This window comes from Thalia democratica, chromosome 7 (assembly GCF_965202585.1).
Source record: "Thalia democratica chromosome 7, ktThaDemo2.hap1.1, whole genome shotgun sequence".
In the NCBI taxonomy this organism is placed as follows: domain Eukaryota; kingdom Metazoa; phylum Chordata; class Thaliacea; order Salpida; family Salpidae; genus Thalia; species Thalia democratica.
In genome coordinates this window covers 33544059-33561730 of record NC_139171.1, presented here as the reverse complement: position 1 = coordinate 33561730, position 17672 = coordinate 33544059, and positions in this window count along the sequence as shown.

Here is a 17672-nt window from a genome sequence, read left to right as displayed (position 1 = left end):
TTGTATTTTAACAAACTGCACGAATAAAAATATAGAAAAAACTTTTTTTTTACAGATTAGTTTTTTTTTTTACAATTGCTATTAATTTTGCAAATCGATAGTTCTATGAAATTAATTTTGCAGACATTAGAACTAGTTAATTTGTGTGTTTTAAATTTCTATCAATTAGTTTTATTATGCGCATAATTTTACAATTGTTTGTAATAGTAAGAGCAAAATTAAACAGTACAAATTAAAATTGCTTCTAACTGTATGCTAATCACTTGAGCTGTTTTGTAACTATATGCTTTAGTTTGATGAAATTAGTTTTGTTAAAGTCAAAACCTTGACTTAATTTTTTATTGTTAGAAAGGTAATATAAGCTTTACTTTATTTTCATATTAGTTTCTTTTCTTAAGTTGTGTATTACTAACTACAAAATACTACATTTTAAATAAAACATTTTTTTTAGTATAAATAAAGTTCACTTAGTAATAAACTACTTTTTTATAGTTCCAAAGACTTATATTTTTGTAGAAGTATCTTATTTAGTCAAAGTTTCTTTATAGCATTTTTGGTTTAAGTTTTACTTTTGTAAAATATATTAAACATCAACTACTTTTGTTTTGTATTAAAGCAAGTATATAACATTTCAGTGAGATATTTTACACAATTATGTCAAGAAAGAAAGAAACTACAGAAAGTATTGACGAAAATATATTACTCATGAAAAGAAGCATTTTAAAGCAGCAATTAGAAATCGACAATATTTCTAAAAAATTAGCTAGACTAGATTTCGAAAATGGTCGAGTCAAAAATTTCGACAAAAATGATAATTTTATTCAAAAAGTTATTGGTAAGTTAAAATACTTTATAATTAACGGTAATACACAAATACATAAAAACTAGCTTTTAATAAACTATCCTTGAAGTACTTTGATTTTATTTTCTGAAGTTTTAGTAAATCAGAATGACTATTGAAACAACAAAAAAGTTCTAGTCAAAATAGATGAGCTTGATAACTTATTTAACTCATTTTACAGCGCTAAAAGAGAATACTGGCGTGAAAAAAAGTAGAAATGGAAAGCACAAAAAAATCACAGGTTTATTTTTTGTAATACTCTGTTACTAGTAAAACTAAATTAAATTTAGATTTGTATTTGTGGATCTATTTATAAATTACAAGTTTTTAACCACATTGCACAGTTAGTGTAAGATAGCCATACATGCTATAATTTCATAATGTAAATAAACGTTTCGCACAAATAAGAAAATATTTTTTAATTCAATAGTTCGTTTAATTTAAAAAAAATAATCTTTTTTTTTGTAATGTTAATTGTTTAAATATTCTTTTTTTTTTGAATCAGTTCTTCTTAGCTTGAAAACTTTAATTATAAAAAATTAGTGTATTTAATAAACTTAATATTGCTGTAGAGACTTTCTGAAGAATGCATTATAAACGATATGCGATTAGAAACAGTATACAAACTTTTTTTTCTTTAAATCATTTTAAAATAACATTTTTTCATTATTCAACAGTTTTTTTATGTAATTTTGCATAATAAAATGACTTAACTTTTTGTTAACTTTGCTGTTTTTTTTTTTTTGTTAACTGTACTCATAGAAATCAAGCCAAACAATTTTTTCTATTTCAAATTTGCTTCAGGTAGAACAACAAACCAGCCTTTGGACTTATCTAAAAATAGCAACCCTGACTTCCCATCTTCTTCTACTTCTTTTACTTCTCATCAACGCGAACACCCCACATACAGACCCCCAACAATTAAATTATCCGCCCAAAACAAGCAAAACAACTTGCTGCAGCAACAATTCAACGTGGCAAACAACGGGGAGGCGGAATCGAACCACGTAGATTTAACTCAGCGAGACCTGACCAACGACGACTGCGTTGAAAAAACTTTGGCAATTTTTTACGCTCGGAAAAAGGGCGAGGAACCGACTGGTGAGGAGAAAAACTACTTGTGCTCGATCACGGACAGAGACTCGAACTTTGTTGAAAACTGGTTTTTTCAAAAGTTGATGATGATATTCACGGAGTCAGAGTACATGAAAGAGCATCAAATGCCGTTGGCTTTGTTTTACTTCAAGCAGACGCCCGCGCCAACTCTTGATGAAATAACAGAATTTAGCAACAACTTACAAGCGGAAAGGTTGGCCGTGTACCGTTGGTTCAACGAAAGGAGAAAAGAACTAAATTTGCAGGACGCTTTGTCGGCCTACTCGTTTGACTACAGCCAAAAAGACGTCTGGAACTTGGAACTCTTTTTCAGCATCAACAACTCCCCGAGTTTCGAAGAAGTAATTGCCATAGGCAAAAAGAATGGTGTGGATGAGGTGAAAGTAGATCATTGGTTCAAGATGAAAAAAGTTGAAAACATCTTAAGAGTGGTGAAGAACAAAAGCAAAGCTTCATGCAATACAAACGGAGGAGCAAGCACATCCACACAAAACCACTATACAAATCAAGCTCGCAGGTCAACAAATGTCAGGCCGCAAAGTTTTTTCGGCAATAAACTTCAAAACCAACAATTTGATCAAAATGCGTCGTACCAAGCAAAACCGAGCAGTTTTCGAGCGAACCAAATGCCAGGCGGTTCTATGTTTCCAATGCAACCAAGTTTCACTCCTAATCAGCTTCATACTGCGTCTAACTTGTACTTGAACCAACTCCAGCTGCTTCTGAGCCAACAAAACCCTTTCAACCAAATGTTGTTCAACCCGAACAACCAACTCAACCATTCAATGCCGTTGACGAGAAACCAAAACCCGTTTTGCAATGGTTTCGGAAACGCTCATCACCAGCAGTTGCCAAGTTTGAACAATGTCAATCACGTGATAAGCAGACCGTTTGCACAACAAAACACCTTCGCACCATTTCAAAACAACATCGCACCATTTCAACACACCAACCAGAGATACGACAACCACCATTTTTTGCACCGAACTGGTCAGCTTGCCGACATGCCGCCGAGTTTCAACAACTCACCAGCGACGCCTGGCGTGCCGCATTCTCGAAACCAGAACAACTTCGGTTTCACTCCAAGCTTCAACCAGACAACCAACAACGTCAGCGACCAACCGACTCAGTTCATCGCCAACGACGCGAAGGCCCAGAATGAGCTGAACCGCGGCATTCACGAAATCAACAAGCTGCTTGAAAAGTACAGAAACAAAAACGAACAATAGAGTTAGTGCTGTAGAATCGGTTTTTACAACACCTGTGTAATTTAATCGCTTACTTTAAAGGTATCGCTTAGATTTTTTTTTGGCGTAGCAGTTTTGCTGCAGTTTCGAAAAAAACAAAAATTTGCAAAGCGACTTTTTAAGCTTGAAAGTTCAATATTTTTTCAAATGCTATATGTTTGTTTATATAGCTTGGATTGATTAAAATATAAAAACAACTTTTTTTTTCTTTGATAAAAAGCTATTTACTTTTCAACCAACAACTAATAGTAAACAAAGATACTTAACATAACTTAATTTGCTGTTAAAGTTGTTGTTAAAAGTTTTCAAATTATTTTTTATTTACGTGTATGATTTTTGTTTCTTTTATGAATAATACTGCTCCTTATTTTTACCTAATAACATTCTTTTTTTAATTTTATTTAAAAAAAATATGCTTTTGGTTAATTTTTGTTAACTTAATAACTGAAATAGTATTTTATAAACCTCAAAATATGCAATACTATGAAAACTCTAGACAAGTTTTTGAACTTACCAATATATTGAAAAACGTTAAAACTTTTTTGCATAGAGTTTTAATTTAAAATACTACTTTAATAGTACTTTGGTTCAAATGTATTTTTTTTAATGATAATACTTACTTCTTTCATCGAAAAACATAAAGTAATTAAATTTATTTTTTGTATTTTATGACATTAAGTTTGTGATAAATTTAAACTTTAGTTTATTATCTTTAGATGGCACAGTTAAAACAGTATCAAAGTTAATTTACATCTAGTTTTCAGTCAATTTTTTATATTTAAAAAATACGAAAATAAGTTATTATTTATTATTATTATTATTATTGTAAGTTTATTGTCATACGAAGGACCCAGGCATCAAAACCTAGGCCACTTATACAGAAAGACATACAACAAAAAGACAAAAATAAACCAAAATTGTACATTAAAAATGAAAAAAAAAACTGAGTTTAACTAATTAAAGTTTAAAAATTAACATAAAAACACCAAAAATTATAACACAAAATTTATAATTCCGGTGCTTTCGAAAAGAGAACAACAATATCCTACTTCAACTTCACCCGAACAGATGGTTTCACTCCAAAACTGGTTTCACTTTCATTCGAATGACTAGCTTCACATTATTTGAACAACTGGTTCAGCTTTCATTTGAGTAACCGGCTTAACTTTTATCCATACAACTTGTTTCACTTTTATTCGTATAACTAGAACCGCTTTTATATGAACAACGTTTTTCATTTTTCTTAGGAGAGCCTGCTTCATATTTACTTTCAAATCTTTAATACTCAGATAACTCAGCGTTTGTTGGACTTTCGTAGTAGCTGATAAATGTTGAGAACACTGACTATAAACAAAACTTAAGAACCCAAGGCCTCTAGCACTTTAACAGCCCAATAAACTATGTATTAAGGAACAGGTTTTGTTATACACAGAGGAAAGGCGCCGCTAATAAAATAAAGCTATAGGTTAAACCAAATTAGACAATTACAACCAGTGGTTAATGAAGAAATAACAACAACAAAAAAATCACTTATGAATTTTGCTAACAAAATATTTATTTAAATCAAACTTTTTTAACCTTAACCGAAAATGCTCAACTTTTTTACAAGAAACTAATTCGTTTGGAAGCTTGTTCCATAATTCAACTGAACGATAAAAAAAAGAATTATGCCAAACATTATTATTGAAATTATGTCTGCATGTAAATTTTCTGCTGTTACCTCTTAGTAAATAAGTACATTTATGAGGTTAAAAAATAGACTGTAAATTAATTGTAGTTTCACTATTAATCAGTTTGAAAAAAGTAATTAAGTCAAACTCAATCCTTCTATACTCTAAAGACTTAATACCAAGTTTTGAGAGTCTATTAAAATAAGATGTGTATGAGATGTTACAACGGTTGAAGACTATTCTTGTATATTTTCTTTGAATGGATTCAAGATGGTTAATATCTTTCTTCAGGTATGGAGACCAAATTGGTGTGTTGTATTCTAACTTAGGACGAATGTAAACGAGATAAATTTTTTTGAGAATGTTTATATCTGTAGATTTAAAACTCTTTAAAACTTGAAAAGAAATAGTTGATGCAATTTGATAAACGTAATTGATATGGTGGTTCCATTTTAGGTTTTCAGCAATAAAAATTCCCAGATCTTTAAACACTTTAGTTGAAGGTAACCTTATGTTGTTTATTCTAAATTCAGAAGTGATACTAGATGTATTTTTTTGAATTTATCAATTAAAAAAGTTTATCTACTTCAAAATTGGTGGGTATTTTTAATTTAGATCAATAACAAGCATAAGTGGTAAGTATCTTAACTTAAGCACAAAAAAAAGTATAACAGGACTTAATTTTACAATACCTATTCTATTTTTTTAGGTGTAATAAAACTAACAAACTTTGTTCGGAAAATGAATAACATTTTATTACAGTGAAACAATTATTTAGTACGAAAAATATTATAAAATACTCAGTTTATTATATTGCCTGAATTATATTCTTTTATACTGTTGTACAATAATTAAGACTATGTCATTTGAAAAACTAAAGGTTTTTAATCAAGTAGTCAGATATTTCGGAATTTGTTTGTATGCTTTTACTTCAAAAAATACTTAGTAAATCTCATTAAATAAATTATTACGACGATCACAGCACATTGTCTATAGAATACATATATAAAAGTCACAAAATTTTTTCTAAAGTTTTGTTATTACTATATCATTATCGATTATAACAAAACTTTTTATCAATGGAACACTAGTTTTTCTAGATTAGAGATCTAAAAATGAGACAAAATATGTTTTTTGAGCGTAATGAAATACAAAACATTCTATTATATAGATAGTGAATATCCTAATGATGTTTTGATTGTTTTAGTACAATATCATTCTGAAACTTGTTTATTTTTATAACTAGAATTTTAAAAAACTACGGCTTACGTAAAATTTATTAAAGGCTACAAGTTAATATGTAGCTTGTTGCGAAGTTTTTAATTAAAATATGTGGTTCTTCAAAAAAAGACATGTTTTAATTTTATAAAAAAAGTTTACACTACAAATATAATAAAGCAGTAAATATATTTATAACATGGCCCAAAACAAAGACCTTTTAGAAAGTTGAAGAAAACACATTTACAGTATAAAACAAAGTTTAAGAATGATAGTTTTTTTTTTGAAAATGTAAAACCTAAACACACTATTTGACTAAAAAAGCTTAACTTTTATTTATACTCAAAGTAATTTTACATAATAGTAATTTTTGTTAAGTTAAAACGAACATACAACTGAACAATAAAAAGTTTTCAAATTCATAACGTGCTTAACATATACTAAAGACTATACAATATTGTTTTAAATTTGTTTAGCTATTTTAAGCTTATACGAATAGATTGTTTTCATCATAACACTTATTTGTTTACCTTTATTAAAATATTTAAAAAAATTTATTATAAAAAAGTTTTTTACTTACGCATGTAAAACATTAATCAAGCTTGTCTATAAAATAATTATAATTGAAACTAATCAGTCTCTACGTTTTGTACAACAATTTTGAATCACTGTAAAAAAATAGCAAAAAATTAAGAAGCACTGCTTGTATTAATTTCCAATAATTTTTTTATGAGCCTATTTTCGTTGCATTAAAACAGTACCAACAGTGTTTTATCTAGAAATAAATTTTACCTAATATACACGTTTAATATTGATTAAGTGTGCTAATTACTTTAATTCAACATATACAGTAATTTACAACTAGTGCTATTACTCAGAAAATTATCTCACAAAAATATACACTAATTAGTTTATTAGCTCTGTTTTTTTTTTAATATATAAGTATCAAAAAAAATATTACAATCTGTAAAATCAAGACTTGAAGGAAAGGTAAGTCGGGATAAATATTAGTTGAAGTAAAGTAATAGTTAGGGTCTAGATATAATATCAGACGTAAACAAAGTAGAAGTGATATCAGACGTAAACAAATTTAAGAAATATTAGTAATACAAATTAGTTTTCAGAGCAAAACTGTATAACTTAAACACGAAACTCTTATTTTTATCATAGTTATGTTTTTAAGTATACTTTAATGCATTTTAAAGCTGTTTAACCTTTAATTTTTATTGGTTGCTTGATGTAACCTTTTTCTTTATGCGTCATCTCTTTTTGCTTTTTAAATAATTAAAAATAAGTAGCCATGCTACGGAGAAGCGAGGATGACGTGTCTTTCGAGAAAAAACTTTCAGCCCTAAAAGAATACCTGTCTAAGCAGAAGTCTGAAGTTGAAAACAACTCAAGAAAATCAACTGAATTTGGTATCTCTGAGTACAATACAATAAACTGGAAGGACAGAGAAAAATTTATTCCAAAAATTTGCGGTTAGTTTACTATATGTCTTAAATACTTATTTAGACAAATCGAAAAAAAATATCTTTCAAGTTTTTCTTATTTCTTTTAAAACTCAGATGAAAAAAAAAACAATTCTAACAACTTGTATAATATTACACTTGAGTTTCTTATTAACGCAAATAATGTTATAAGCTATTGTTTTTCAGCATCAGAAGAAAATACCAAGATAAAAACTACAAGAAACGGAAGGGTGAAACAAATTTTACGTTAGTGTTTTATTTGGCAATGTTTTTAAACTTGTTAAACAATCAGTAAAATATTTCAAAAGACATAAGAACTTTTATATTATATTAGTGGAAATTTAAGTTAATCAATAGAAAAGTACTAAAAATAAATCATACTTTTGTATTAACTAGCAAAATAAAAGTTCTTAACAACTCCTTAAATTTTCAAAATCAATATAGTTACATAAGTGAATGTTCAGCTGTGTTATAAATAATAATGACAGCTTTTTTTTTTCGATTGAAAATTTAAGTTTTAACTCCTATGAAAACTTTATTCTTTTTAATATACTTTATCATAAAACAATTCATTTAATTGTAATTTGTTTAAATTTAAGTGTACCTAAAAAACAAATGTTCATGATACTAAACCTATGATTTGAACAAATAATTTGCATAGTTTGTTACAACACTTTTGTTGTGATGAGTGTATTTAAACCTTTTTATGCACTGGTTTTAAAATTTTCAAAATATCTTTAAGCTTCGTTAAAGTTTTAAAGTTCTTAAAGGTTTATCTAAAACTAAAATTTTAACTTTTGTAATATTTAACTATGTATTTGTTAGTTTAAATTATTAATCTAAACTTTCTGGGAAGAATTTTTTGCAAAAAATAATTTAGCGTACACACCTAAAAAGAAAGTTAAGAAGAACTATTTTAAACATAATAAATACAGTTTTATTAAAAACACAGCAAGAAAACCAAGAAGCTTTTTAGCTAATCAAGGTTTATCTACTAACAGCAACTATGTTACATCAAGTTCTTCTACTGATAGGAATTATCAAAATACTCAAGGTAACAACATTTCCACAAGTAGTTTCATATTTTTATTAAAATTCACGACTTATCGTTATAAATATTCTGAACATATACAAAATGTTTCAAATGAAAATAACAAAACAGATAATCAAGTCTTCTCCACAACAACAGCTGATGAAGATGAATCTGAAAATGCATTGGCAACTTTCTTCCTTAAAAGCATGCACCCTTCATTTGTTGAGATAAACTACCTAAGCAGAACGACTAAGAAGGACAAAAACTACATTAGAAACTGGTTTCAGGTCAACCGAAACACTAAAGCAACAACCAAGTTCATGGACACGTGCCAGCTGCCGTTAGCTGAATACTTTTTCAAAAAAGCACAGATACCGGGCTATGACGGCATAACGAACTTCAGCATCGCGTTGAGGGCAGAACGGCTCAACGTGTACTTGTGGTTCGCGGTCAAGCGGGTTTGCACGAACTCGCAGAATGAGGAGCAAGAAAGCAGAGCTTACGACTTTGAACTGCCTAAAAACCGTGTTGAACTTTTAACAATGTGTCGTAGCGTTGAAAGTTTTCCCAGCAACGAGCAAGTTGTGGCGATTAGCAGAACGATAGAACTGGACGAGGTGTGTGTTCACAGGTGGTTTTATTGTAAAAAGTACAGAATCGCAAATAGCCTCAGCGAAGCAATAAATACCGAAATAAAACTACCTTGTAACTTCAGAGAGTTGTTAAGCAGTTTGAAAAAAGCACGCTCAAAAATCGAAATAAATAAAGCTTTAAAATATAAAGAAATTGACCAAGCATTCTCACTTGCTGCTCAACCTTTAAGTTGCAGCAACCAAATACAGAGACAACCAGCTGTGAACAATGTGACAAACCGACCGCTTCCAAGCTTGAACAGCGAAGATGTCACTGCAGTATTCGGTGAGACTCCAACGAAGTTACAAGTTGGTATCGACCATTTTCGCCCAGTTAACAATCACCAGCTACAACCTTATTCACGCTACATTCCAAATGAGATGTCTCTGGGGCAAAATACCAACGAAAGTCAAGCTGTTTACGGCTTTGGATATCTACAACAACATCAACTACAACCACAACAACATCAACAACAACATCAGCAGCAGCAACAACAACAACAACAAAAACAACTTCGAAAACCAATTTCAACTTACTTGTCCAACCTGGAACCAACTTCAAACAATGTTTCAAACCTTACCAATAAAAGCATTGAAAACACTTCAAACTTGACTAACCAGATCAATGGTAACAGCACACACATAGCTAGTCAAAACATTGGATGTAGTGCAAATCTGCCAATTCAGAACACTGGGAACAATCTGCTTCAATCGACCTCAAATTTTACGGAGCAATTAAACGAAGCAATCGACTCTTTGCTCGAAGAGTTCTCATAACCGAACTATTTCACTTTTCTATAACTGATTAAAATATTTTGAATTCTAAATACTAGTTGAAATCGAAAAATCTATAACTTTTTAATAAGTTAGTTTAGTTCTTAAAAACAAAGCTAAACAAGTGTGGAAATTCAAAATACCATAAGATAAAGTAAAAAATAACTTATATTTCTTTTTTAAGACAGCTCTGATATTTTTCTTAAAAACATTTTACTAAACAATACTTTATCAAAGAATTAAAGATAAATAAAAACTAGAATTAGAGCTTTTTGCTATTTAAATCAAAAAGTTATAGAAAAGTATTACAGTTTCTGAAACTAATTTGCTTAAATCAAAAAAAGGTTTTGAAAATACAAACTTTTGAATTCAAATTTAGTGATAAAACCTCTTGTACTTGTAATTTTTGAACCTTAAAAACTTTAAGCCCTAACATAAACCCTACACATGATTGGTACTTATTATAGTACTTTTCATCATTTTTTCTTTCAAAAACACATTAAAAATAAATAAATGCTATGAAAATTGTAGTCTTGTATCTACTTTATATCCCCGTTAGTTTTTTTTTACTACTATTTGATTTGTATGTGCTAAATTTTGAAACCAATGCTTTCAATTTAAAGTATTGTAAGTAAAACAAAACTTTAGCAGAACTTATTAAAACAAATTAGTTTTAGTTAGTAACGTAGTAACAAATATAACGTAATCGTTAGTTGTAGTTTATTAGGCAGAAGCAATAGCAAAAAATAAATAAAACATAAAGTTAACAGTGTGTAAGAGGTATACGAAATAATGAAAAACTTGATAAAAATAACAATATTTATTTGAAAATTTTAAAATGAAGTTTAAGTATTCACTGTTTTTTTATATACTTGTTATAAAAAAACTCTTTTTTTAAATAAAGTCATTTTCATAACATGAAAAGTTATTGAAAACTTGCTAGGTAAACATTTACAAAGAAGTAAACCTAAAAAAGTTTAATCCTTTTGGTTCATAAAAGCAACTAAAATTTAGGTTTTACTCCATTTTAAAACAAGCCAAATTAGTCACACAAATTATTGAGACTAAATAATTTTAGTATGTAATGGCTTTCACATATGACACATAATTAAGTTAAACATTTTTTAGCAAAAAACTTTTAAAAAATTATACATAAAACGATATTAAGTTATAACAATAAAGCTTAAGGGCTTAAAAAAAATTTTTAACAACTATAGTAAAAAGTTCTTTGTATTTACTAAAAACTAACAAAAACGTTGAATCATATAAAGTATTTATAAAAGATAAAGTCATATATTAATTACACTATATTTTTTACTATTATGTTTAAAGTCAGTAAACTTAGTTTAATATAGTTAGTTAATATTTTGAACAGTTTTCTTTAAAACTATTTAGTTTGGAGTAATCTTGACAAAAATAATTTAAACAAAAAGTTAGTATCTTTTTTGTTATGAAAATAAAAATTTTCACATAAAAATTCTTCAAGTAAGCGAGCAACTAACAGTTTATATTTTAGGACACGTTCAAAATCCACCCAGTCAAATTCGAGAACCGCTTACCGGTGGAAGGTAAGGGTTAGGGGTAAAAGTGATAGTGAAAAATAAATAAAAAATAAACTTGGAAATTGCAAAAAGAGAAAAATATATATAAAGTTAATTAGTAAATAAAGAAAAAAAATGGGGTGGATTTTGAATGCGTGTGTTTTGAACGCGGGTGGATTTTGGGAATACATTTATTATAGAAACTTCAAATACTTTTAAAACACTCTTTAGCATAATTTTGAAATTTAAAATGAGAATAACTGAAAATTTCTACTTTAGTATTTTGAGTCTGTAAATATGAACTGTGTCAAAAAAAAATCATATAACAAACAACAATCTGAAATAATAAAATCAAGTTTACTTCAAATTAGTATTGTAAAATGTTCTTCTACAAACCGGACACGAGTTCTTATTTTCAAACCACTTTCTAATGCAAGCGGCGCAGAAACAATGTTCGCAGTCAAGTTGAATCAAACTTCTGTCGAGTCCAAATTCGTTCAGACAAACAACACACTGCATCCCTGCTTCGTTTTCGCTCGACTCGAAACTTTTGAAATTTGATATTCGTTCTTCGCTCAATCGGTAATGTTCGCTCGACCTGAGTCGCAGCTCGTTTATGGTTGAAGTTCGTTGTTCGAACAGGTCGCTGAGTCTCTGTATCTCCACTCTCCACAGGTGTCTGGAAAAATGGTCAAGGGTTTCTTCGTCCGGTGTTGAAATGAGCAGATAAAAGTTTCGGAGTTTCGTGCACGCGAATTTTACCAAGTTGGCTGATTCGGTTGCTACCAAGTAAAATAAAACTGCCAGTGTGTAAAGCGCTCTTCTGGTGATTTTTAACAGTATTCTTAAGGTTCTTTTGAAAAAATGAAATTTTGAAGTGTTGCTTGGAAAATGATTGCTTTTTAGATTTTTATTTAGATTTGAATGATTCTTGTTCAAATTAGAAGACTCCATTAAATTTTTCATATTGTTGTGTTCCAATATATAAACTGTTTTTTTTTCATAAAGCAATATATCTTTTTTATAACTTGATAGTTTTTTACTTAGTTGTAAATTTGAGAATAAGTAGTAAACTTTTATTTTTTAAAATTCGATTTTATGTCGTTTTTATTAATAAAACTGGCTAAAATAGTTTTAGCTCTTGTACAAAACCTTTGAAATACAAAACAAATGTTTTGTTTATTTTAATATGAAATAACCAATAAAATAAAACTTTCAAAATTAAAACAATCTTTATATATTAAAGCTTTCTTGAAATGATTAACTTGAAAAAATTCTCATCTTTTTTCGTATTCTTATTTCTTAAACTTGTAATTCTACTCTGTTCAAATATAAAAATTTTAGATTGTAAAGCTTAACTTGTAGACTTAATTATGACAATTGAATTTTATAACAGGCTGCAATAGGTTTTGATTGTTTCAAACATTTTTTCTGCAACGATTATACTCAATTGTTTTTTGTTGAACACTTTTGTATGAAGCAATTTTGCAAAAAGTTCACGTGCTTTTATTTAAACAAAAGCTTAATAATGCATTAATTAAATGTGATTTTTTATAAGATATTTTGATTAAACTAAATTGAAAGTTGTCTTTATTTATTAAAAAGCTAACAAAGTATTAACTTGAAAAGCTGAAAGATAAGTAATTAATTAATCTCAAATAAAACTTTCTGTGTTAAAATTTAAAACTTCATAAAGCTTTAGACTTTAGATTGTTTTTTAAACTTCATAATATCATACAAAAAACAGATTTAAATTAATTTTAACAAATTCTACATATGAATTATTAGTTTCAGTAACCTAGTCTTAATTCATTAATTTTAATTATTTATGTTTCTATAGAACATCTTATTCAAAAACAATTAGCATGTAAATTAAAAACAAATACCTTAAATTAAATAGAGTATTTCAATAAGACATTTTTATTTTTATTATATCTCATGCGTAGGTTGTCAAAATTAATAGTTTTAAAATATTTCAAGCCATTAATATAACTTGAACGAATTTTTTAATAAATGTTAAAAGCAAGTAAATACAAAAAACAATTAAGTTTTGAAGTTTTACTGAAGTATTTCATAATTTTGATGTAAATTGCAAATCCATCCATGATTTTATCTTAAAAATAAATACTCTAAAAATATTTGATTCTAACTTGAGTTCAAAGCAAACTACTTAGTATTTAGCATTTTATGAACTAAAAACGATAACAGAATTTTAATTTTTAATAGTACAATTCCTATTATTAGGTAATATTGTTACTTTAAGTAACAATAAAATTAACCAAACAATAAAAGTTTATATTAAAATACTAATTAACAAGTTAACAGATGCTTAAAACATAGAAAAATTTAGTTTATACCTATCCAATTAGCAAAGTTAAAGCAGATTGCCTTAAAACAAATTATTTTAAATTACTACTTCAAAAATTAAATTTTAATTAACTGCATACAAAAATTAATCTTTTTTTTATAGTTTTTATAGGTTTTGTTTATATTTCACAATCTTTTTTGAAAAAATTTCCTAATTTTTGTTAACTTTTAAGTAATTCCACTTGTTATAGTTAATAAGTTATGACCAATATAAGTTATTTTTAACTGTTTATTCATACAAAATATTTATAAGCTTAAGGTATATATTATAATTTATAAACATTTTTTTAAACTATCGAAATACTAGACAATTCACAGTTTAAATTATATATAATTAAACTTAGTTTTTAAGTTCACTGTAAAATATTTCTTCAAAATCTTTAACTTAAATAAATTGATTTTTCTTCATGCATTGTACATGATTCTTGATGTTTTAATGGTATCAGTTATCAGGCAATTTGATATAGTAAAAAAATTCCAGAAGTTGTCTAAATACATTAAAAAAAAAAAAGAAAAATGTAATTAAAACTTACTTATAAACTATTATCTAATTTATTTTAAATGTGATAAAAAATACTTATGATAAAGTAGAGTACGACTTATCGTGAGTCATTCCTAAGTGTTTTTTAGAACATCAACGTAATCTATTGAGGGTATTCACACTATCTGGCATTATTTTGAATTGAGTTTTAAAAGGCAAAGTTTGAATGATAATATAATATTTCTTACTTTAATTTCCAAAACAAATCCAAAAAAGTATGTACTAAGATAAAATATACAAGCTTTAAAATATAGTCGATAAAAGGTATGTGAATTTATTTATTAAAAGATTCTTTTTGTTAGATTTTCTACTAAAACAATATTAATTTAAAAACAGCTTTCACCAATATTAAATTTATAATTTTTGCCTATTGTTTTCATATATTGTAAAGCTTTTACTTTATAGAATATTTTAAAAGCTTTGACATTAAAACGAATCTTTAAAATTATTTGTAAAAAACAAAAAAAAAATGTTATATAAATTTTATTTTAATCATCTTAATTAGTCAATAAAGTAATTTTTTCAGCTTATTTATAAATTTTTATTTTTAAAAATAATTGATAGGTTATAACTTTTTTTTAGAAACAAAGTTTTTAGCTTTGCTTATTGTTCTAAGTTTAATTCATTAACATTATCTTTCAATATAAGCCTTTATTTTTACTTAAATGATTTAAGTTATTAAAAATAAAACAGAGAAGTGTATATGATACTTTTGTAATGCTTAAAAGTTTTTTAATGAAAACATATATGAAAACAATGTCCTTTTATGAGAACTGAGAAGTTTTATTAATAAAATAATGTAAATCATATACACTAAGGTGTCTACTTTTTAAGTATTATTTCTTCGTTTTCAATCTCACTAGTTTTCTCATTAATTTCCAAAGCTTTTCCCTCATTAGATTTTTCATTAACCTCTAAAACTTTTTCCTCATTAAGTTTTTCATTAACTTCTAAAAGTTTTTCCTCATCAATTTTTTCATTAACTTGTAAAACTTTTTCCTCATTAGCTTTTTCATTAACTTCTGATGCAACTTTACTTGAAGATTTACCTTTACTTTTTGGTTTTGGTTCAATACGGTTTTCGTTTTTCACCACTTCTTCCTGACTTGGTTGCTTAGGGTAGTTTGGATGCCACGGACTAATTGGAAAAGCTTCGTTGTACTTTTCCAGTTTTTTAACCATCATGCATCGGTCTCTAAGGGCTCTGGACCAGTCGTATAGCAGCCAGGCGACAAAAACAACGGCCAGAATTATCAAAGCGACTCTCGGAAAAGTTTCCATTAAAATATGTATAGCTAGTTTAGTTTCCCAAATAGTTTTTTTTTATATAGACCGAAATTTTTTAACAAAAAATTAAAAACAAGAATTATTACGTAAATTACGTAGTATTTATACTTGGATTCAAAAGTTTAATTAAAAAGGACCTAAATCAAATGATTATAAAAAGTAAGTCAATTATTTATGTTTGTTCTGTATTAAGATGAGCCATGCCAGTTTATCTAAGGAAGAAATTCTTCACTTAAGCTGCCATGGGTACGTTCCAGATGTGAGCAAGCCAGAAAGTTTGTTTTTGGGTTCCGACTCTTGGAACAGCAGAACTTTTTTGTGTAAACCGACAGCAACCAAGGAAAAGCAAAGTACAACGACTAAAGTCTTGCCGAAACAGGTAAAAAAATTGTTCTATAACTAAGAAATATACGCACACAATCTAAAGTCTTAAAAGATGGTTTAATTCACTAAATTTTAGTTATAAAATGTGGAACTAACTTAAATAAGAAAGAACTTTACTTTTTTTTTAAGTAATATACATTTTTGTGATGTGATTTTGAAAAAATGTTTTTGCAGAGCTCTTTAAAACTAATTTACAGTGTTTGAAATATTTTATATAAACTTTAAGTAAATTAAGTAAAAAAAAATCTATATTTGCTATACTTAACAGTTCTTAGATTCTATATTACAACATTTAAATAAAAAACATAAAATCTAAGTTTCTAAGAAGATTTCAAGTGTAAATTCAACCATCACTTTTTATCTGTTTAATATATAAGCTCACAAAAGCTGTTTTGTAAAAATATCTCATTGATTTCCGTTTACAAATCAATATATTTTATTTTAAATTTTCTACCAGATGTTTAATGAATATAACTTTTATGCAGGTAGCTATAAAAATAATAAATTTAAATGAACTTAACGAAAACCAAAAAAACAAATTTCCAACTACAATAAAGATATGCAAAAACTGCTGTGAATTGGATAATGTTGTAAGTTTTCCATGTAACTTTTTAAATATAATTAAAAAGTAAATTGGTTAATAAACACAAAAAAACAACTTTTCACTACTTTGCCTAAATATCAAAGTCAAGTTATAATAATTAACTGTTTCTTCATGTTACTTAAGTTAAGTAACTCAAAAAAAAAAGTTTGAGTTAAATCGTTTATACATCATTAAACTAATTCTATTTTTAAATGATATAAATTTTAACTAAAAGTAATGAATGTTAAAAGTACCCAATAAAATTGTTTGCACAAAAAGGGTACATTTTTTATGTAACGAAATAATTAATTAAGGTTTTATTGCACCCTAGTAATTGAACTAGTAATTTCTTACGAATAAGGTCTTAAAGCTTTCATAAATTTTAATAAGTACTAATAGCATTACTATAGTTATTGATGAATATTGAAGTATATAGATTTCTTTTGGCTAAAACTTAACAATAAATAACTTATTATAAATTGAAAACACCGATGAAATGTGAACAGCTTTACGTCTTTGAAATATTTATCTCGGATGAAAAAGTTTATATAGTTGAAGAATATGCGAGCGAGGGAAGTCTTGAAAAACTAGTGCGAAAATTTGCTTTAGAACAAGCAAAACTATCAGAAGAAGTTATTAAAGTGCTGGTTGAACCGATATTTAAAGGAATAGCGAGTCTTCATTCTAAAAATATTGTATATAAGTACGTTGTCAGAATATATAAAACTTTAAGCTTATAGTTAGTTTAATTTTTAATAATTTTAAAGTGTTTCATTAAATACTCATCAATTTGAACACTAAATGCCCTTATTCCTTTGTTTATGCCTTTATACTTTTCTCAAGTAACTAAGTCTGCGTAACAAAATTTACTAGCAGAAAACAACAAACAATTTGCTGTAGCTTATTTATATCGTAAGAATTTATATATCTTGTGGAGTGTTTTTGGCAACAAAAATTTCACATATG